Source organism: Camellia sinensis, chromosome 5 (genome assembly GCF_055761805.1).
Source record: "Camellia sinensis isolate YWXY chromosome 5, ASM5576180v1, whole genome shotgun sequence".
Taxonomy (NCBI): Eukaryota; Viridiplantae; Streptophyta; class Magnoliopsida; order Ericales; family Theaceae; genus Camellia; species Camellia sinensis.
In genome coordinates this window covers 142,534,697-142,541,804 of record NC_138965.1, presented here as the reverse complement: position 1 = coordinate 142,541,804, position 7,108 = coordinate 142,534,697, and the positions used below count along the sequence as shown (strand labels likewise).

At 35.8% G+C, this 7,108-nt stretch overlaps 1 pseudogene; it reads right to left on the bottom strand.

The window, feature by feature from the left end:
- Positions 1–5,501: 5,501 nt before the first annotated feature.
- On the bottom strand, positions 5,502–6,876 carry LOC145791738 (ubiquitin carboxyl-terminal hydrolase 10 pseudogene; annotated as a pseudogene).
- Between the last annotated feature and the right edge of the window lie 232 nt (positions 6,877–7,108).

Sequence of the window (7,108 nt, the reverse complement as noted above, 5' to 3'; positions counted from 1 at the left end):
ATCTTTGAGAGATATACTGACTTGATCGTCGGAGTGCCCCGGGTGGAAGAGCCACCGCCGGAGCCTTTTCTTTCTGTTACAGTGTCACGACCCAAACCCGGCCCTATGGGTTTAGCACTGTAACCGGCCAATAATCCGAGATTACCGAAGGCCTGCAGAACAGTAAAACAGTAAAACAGAGTACAGAGCCTGGCGGAAGCCAATACAGTAAATAAACAGTGTCCAATGAGCTGTGACAGTCTGTATGCAAAAAGACTTCTCATACATTTATACATAAACAGTACAAAACAGTATACACAATATTTACAGTCATTTAGACTAGGGACTCAATCCCTGCATAACAGTACAGTAAACATTCAGTCTATACAGAGCAGTAAGACAGTACAGAAGGGGGGGAATCCTAAAACACCCCTAAGCCTTAGCATGATAGGCTTGGAACCTCGCAGTGAGGCACATAGGCTGGCTTGACAAAACTGGAGTCTAACCCACGCTCCTAGCTCCGATCTGGTGGCTGAGCACCTACATATATATATATATATATAAACAGTAAGCTAAAGCCCAGTGAATAACATAATGCGTAAAGAGGTTAAGAATGAATGTCCTTACAGTATGAAAACAGTTCATTTAAACAGTATTTCAGTCATTCAGTCAGTACAGTCATATGTGGTACACCCATTAGCATAACAGTACCGTAAACAGTAGGTCTTAAAAGACCGAGCAGTAATGATGGCCATCAGTCAGTAACAGTAGTGGTTCCAACGAGGGAACCGACAGAGATCTCTGTAACAGTAACAGTAAACAGTAGGTGCTAAGGATGCCACAATACAGTTCAGAATATAGGACATACATTCACTCAATTAACAGTATTCAATCCAGAAACAGTACAATTCAGTTGTTCGGAAAGTAAGCATTTTTGAACATATCTTTACACAATCGTTACTCACAGAGTTTGGGCTACAGTATGCTAGAGCGTGCCTCCCCAGTCGCCAACCCTACACAGTTCACAGGTTGAACACACTAAGCTATACAGCTGGGAAAGATAATAACTTAACCCCTAATTGCCTCGGTGTGTTCTACATCTATATCCTCAATAAGATGTCTTAAACTAGGCCTAGGAATGCCTAGAATGGAATGAGGATGCAAAGATGTGATCAGAAAACAGTTTCAGAATTTTCAGAAAACAGAGTCCCGCTCGAGCGGACATGCAACAAAGGTACACGCTCGAGCGTCAACTTCCCCGCTCGAGCGTACTGTAAAAGTACTAGATGGGTGAAATCTCCGCTCGACGCCCGCTCGAGCTTGAGACACACGAATCCGCTCGAGCGCCCGATCCTCCGCTCGAGCGGACTGTAAAACAGTGCAGAGAAATACTGGATGCTTGGATTCGCCGCTCGAGCGCCCATTTACCCGCTCGAGCGGAAGTGCAAAATCTGGAAAACCCAGATTGCACCTCCAAGCTCAAACCAAGCTTTCACAATTCAAAACTCGACCTCTTGGGCTGAATTTCCAGAAAACATTTGTAAACACATAGAATAATATGGTTCAAAACTCAATTTTGAGAAATCAAAGCCCAAGGGTGTTTAATTCAAACCCAATTTCAAACCATTTTCATGAACATGGAGAACATGCAAACATGCATGAATTCAAATCAATTCAAAGCTTCAATTTGATGCTCTAAGGAGCCAATTGATCCAGAAACAAGTTGAAAACATGGACCATTACAAAATTATGGACATGCATGTGACAATTTGCCATGAACTCAACTCAAATTCCCACAATAGTAACATGCATGCATGAATTATGCTCTATTACAACATGCTAGCACTAAATCATGGCTCAATTCTCAATTTTGACATGAATCATGCAAGAACAAGCTCAAACACATCAATAAAGGTTGAATTCTCTTACCTAGAGCTTCAATTACAAGTGTAAAACCACAAATCAACAATCAACTTTCAATTCTCCAAGTTGTCTAAGCCAAATCTTCAAGAACTCAAGATGAACAACTCACACTACAACAAAAGTAACCTATGGTGACGAAAACTAGTGAAGAAAATAAAATTCGTCACTAAATGAAAATAATTCGTGAGGAATTTATAAATTTTGTCACGTATAATAAAAAAATAAAAATGATAAGTGACAAAATATATTTTCGTCAATAAATACTTCGTTTTAAGTGAGGAAAACTTAAGTTTCGTCACTTAAAATTTTCCCGTTATTTTTTTTGGGTGGCGCCAAAATTTTGGGACTTTTGGTGACAAAAAAATTTGTCACTAATTATAAAATTATTTGTGATGAATATATTTTCGTCATCAAAACGTTTTAATATTTCTGATATCTTTTGATGAGGAAATAATATTGTCACAAATTTTGGTGGAAAATTTTTGATATATTGAGCGACAATAAAAAAAAAGGTATTAATTTTTTTATTCTTTTTTCTGTTTATCATCTCTCTCTCTCAAAATAGGGTATTAATTTGGCTTACCTCTTGCTCCTCCACCATGCCGATCGCCATCGTCGCCTTTATTAGTCTTGTCGATCGTCACCGCCAATAGCAGCCTTGCCGGTAACCGCCACATCTTCTTTGCTTGATGATTTGGTACATGATTTCTCTTTGCTCTTTTTCTGGTGTCTTTTTCTCTTATTCTCTGTTTTGGTGTGGTGACAAAAATTAGTGAAGAAAACAAATTTCGTCACTAAATAAGAATAATCCATGAGGAATTATAAATTTTGTCACGTATAATAAAAAAAGAAAAATAATAGGTGACGAAATTTATTTTCGTCAATAAATATTTACTTTTAGGTGAGAAAAAAATAAGTTTCGTCACCTAAATTTTTCCCACTAATTTTTTTTTATGGTGCCAAAATTTCGAAAGTTTTGGTGAGAATTTTTTTTTTCAATAATTAAAATATTATTAATGAGGAATATATTTGTGTCACCAATAATCTAAATTTTTTTTTTTGTTTTTGAAAAAATTGATTTTGAATATTTTAAGAACATTTGGTGAGAAATATATTTTCGTCACTAATAATTTTAAATATTTTTAAGCCTTTTAGTGAGAATTATTTTGCCACCAATTTTTTTGAAAGAAGAATTTTGACATATTAAGCTGTAATAAAAAAAAATATATTATTTTTTCTTTTATTTTTGCCTAGATTTTTTTCCCTCTTTTTTTTTTTTGATCAGTTTTATTTTTCCCTCCTTTTATTTTTATTTTTTTTATCAGTCTTCGCATGGGCCTCTATCTCTGTCTCTCCCTCTCGAAACAAACTGACGAATAGTTTTCCTATCAATCTCTGTCTCTCCCCCTCTCCCTCTCCCTCTCCCTCTCAAAACACAAGTGCTGTGTGTTCTTCTCCAGCGCCCCTTCAGTGTATTCTTCTCCAGCGCCGTCCCTGTTTTCCTCCTTCAGTGTCGCCACAGACGTCGTATCTCCTTTACTACTGCTGTGTGTTCTCTTCCATCAGGTATGGGTCCTCTTTCTCTCTCCCCCTCTCTCTCTCACTCAATTTCTCTATTTCTCTATCTCTGTTTTCCCTAATTTTCGAAATTAATTTTCAAAATTAATGCTGTATTTTAATCTTTCCATCAAGTTTTCTGCTATAAACTTGAGAATGAATGTCCTATTGATTATAATTAAGAGTTTGAATTTAGTAAAAGCCCTTTACTAAATGTGAATATTTCATATGATTTGGATTGTTTGTCTTTGTCTGTATTTTTAATAAAATTAGGGTTCAACTCCTCTCTATATTTGAATGTTTGTTTAATATCTGTTTATTTTATAGGTTTTTCTACTTAGGTTATTCATAAAAAAATAAAATTGATTACTTACTGATATCGATTGATTCCTTTGCTTCTGTGATCATCCTCCTGATTCTTCTTGGATACCATGCCTGGCTATTTGAGGATCCTTGTACATGGCTATTTGAGGATCCTTGTACATGCCTGATGCTATGCTACTGCAATTATTTCTTGCCTTTGTTTTAGTTGGCTGTGGGCATCTTCTCTTTATTTTTATTTTTTTTTTCAGATTGTGTATTTTTTTTTTCTTCAAATTGCTGATATAGTTCTATACCCATTACATATTACGTTTTCTGGAATGGAGCTTAATTGGAAAGCTGTATGTGAGGATGAACAGAGAAAAGATTAAAACAGATCTATTTTCTAGAATGGGAGGTCTAGGGACTGAAATTTGTGCAATAATTATTTTTCCTTAATTTTGAAAGATGGACTGTCGAATTTGAAATTTAATTAGATATATTCGGTCTTTGTAAGAACCATTTGAATCAAGTAGTGTCCCAAATACTAGTTGCAACTGAAAAATTCGAAAGCTTTTCTTTATGGTGATGATGCCAAAATATCAAGTTGGTTTAGTTATTTTGTCTTTATCTTGATCATAGTCCTTAGAGGCCTGTCCGCATGTACGTGATCTTTAAATTGTAACACGTTTTGATTCTCTTAAAGCTTAACAATGATTCTGTTACTTAAAATTAGTATTTTTATGGTTGATTGTGTTTAATTTTTTCCCCTGAGAAAATTACTTTTGTTGAACTTTTGTTTTTAAAATTCACATGTTTGATTTTCACAAGCCTGCTATGTTTGGTTGTTCAATTACTATTTAATTTTGTGTCTTTACAGATATCTTTTCTATACTATTTCACCCTCTTAATATTGCTTTTATCTTATCCTGGATATGAGTAAGTTCGAATGTTGTTAGCTTTTGTACTAATTTTATTGCAATATTAATCATACTTAATTTGCACTATGGTTTATTTTATTGGTTACGAAGAGTCTTGTTTGAGGTGGTTGTATGATAGAACCAGTGGAAGGCAGTCGGTTGCTGTGTTGACAGTCTTGTTTTTTCAATTGTTGTAAATGAGATCAGAAGCCTCAAGTTATTGTTGGCATTTCCAAATACTCCAAATACTTCATGATCAATAAAACATTGTTGCCATGTACTTGATAGGCTTATTTTGTTTACTTCTTACATTAAAATTGCCGTTTTTTTTCCCCAGCTGTCTACATAAAGATGTGACAAGTGTTCATCTTGAATCTTTATATACCATAGCCTTTGATCATTAACATCCTCAATCTCTCTATCGCTTCCTCTCCAACTTATTTCCACTGTTTAGAACTTGAAATGTAATGATGTTCCAGAAATTGATAATCTATACGGGATTCAATACCCATTTCAGAAGCAGCTTTGTCACGTTTATATTGATATAACTTATAAGCATGGTTATAATTAGCATAAATGTGGGAAATTTTCCTATTGTAATTTGTTTTTGTAGCGTGTGGTTTTTGTATAGACAGAATATGTTTCCAATGGGAAGGCTGAATTTTTCTAGTTTAAAATGTTGATGCATCCTCCCTACCCACAAATTTTACGAGGGCAGTACCTACATTGAAATTTTGAAACAACAAAAAATGAGGCAGTAATACTTGAGGTGAATTGCTCTGAAAATATGCAATTCAGCTGGTCAAAAGCATTAAAAGTGTTCTACCACATGTCATCAGGCCCTAAAGGTTCCTCATTTAAAAATGCATCCAAGCATGAAAATAAAGAGATAGCTTCTTGTCGAGTTTTCTTCACAGTAAGCTTGGTCTTGTGAACCTCAGGAACATCCTTTAAGTAGCTGGAATCATATAATTTGTGTTCTTTATCAGTCCAATCCAACATAACTTTAACCAGTTGACCAGTTTTTATGAGTGAATCCTTTGAAATAGGCCTGCAGTTCAAACCTCTGTTATCTGTTATGCAGAGCTGAAAGCTGAACTCCCTGTAGGACATTTCTTCCAGTTCTAAGCTGTCCATTGACTGTTTTCCAGGTCCAGAATGGGTAGCGTAGATGTTTGCTGATTCATCAATAGGTTCCACAGCAGAGCCATTTTCCTTGCCACTATGAACAATAGTTGAACTAAAAAAAGTTTTCTTTCTCAATGGGGACAACACTCTACTAATAGCAAGATCGATGTCAGCTCCAGTTTGTGTGTCCTCCAGATAAGTAACCAGTGGTGTCAACAAACGTTTCCTCTCACTGCCCTTGAAATTATCTGACAAACATCTGGAAAGCAATGATGCTTTAGTTACAAGGAAAAAGTCTTAAACCTAATAAATGTTTACTTAAAACAAAGGTGTCATCTGTCCTAGTACACAGCAACCGGACTTCAGACCTGGGTTACATCCCACCTTCATTCACTTTTTTTTATTACTTTTCCTTCCTTTTTGGCTTTTTGTTCAAGGGTTATTCCTATAATGTAGTTCATTGCCTTCAGACCAAAAAACTAAAAAGATCAATCAGAGCATCTATGCAACTAGGCAATTTGGCATCCCTAACAAGGAAATAAAAACCATAGACTCATTCAGACATGTCAACTCTACCCAATAAAGACCAAACACACAAGGCATGGTAGGATTCAAGATTTTTGAATCTTAGCCAAGTGGGAACGTAACAACTAAGGATTCAAGAATGAGAACTCACTTTTCCAAGTATCGATGACATATCTCTAGTCTTGTTAATTCTGCCCGCTTTGGAAGCCCGTAGGCTACAATATGTTCATAATCTTTTATAGAAGGTAATGGTTCCGAAGGGTTCTCTAAATATCGATATGTTCGATGTTCGTAAACCTGCATATTAAAAATCCAGGGCTTCAGAAGACTAATACATAAAGAATTAGCAACAGATTAGTAAATATATAATAGAAGTCAAGAAGATATAAATTACCTCTGCAAGCAACATGCTTTCATCGCTCCTTAAGCAGCATGTAGTACTCAGAGCTTGACTGAGATCTTTACAGCAGCCATGTTTTAGGAGAGTAACAGTGTATTGCGTTGGAAGACCACTCCCATCACCATAAAATACGGTTACTGTCATTGTCCGAGTGGTAGTAGAAGTTAGCGGCAAAGTTAAGTACATGAAGGGGTCAAATGTTATTGAAATTTTGTTGCAAATTGGGCAAACAAATGTTGATTTTTATTGGCCCTGGGTATTTTGTAAACTTCAGATGCTTTTGGTGGAATTCCTCCAAGGGTATACCAATTCACCTTAAGTATTACCCCCTAGATAATCTTATGTTGTACTTCTGGTGGAATTCCTCCTAGTGGCT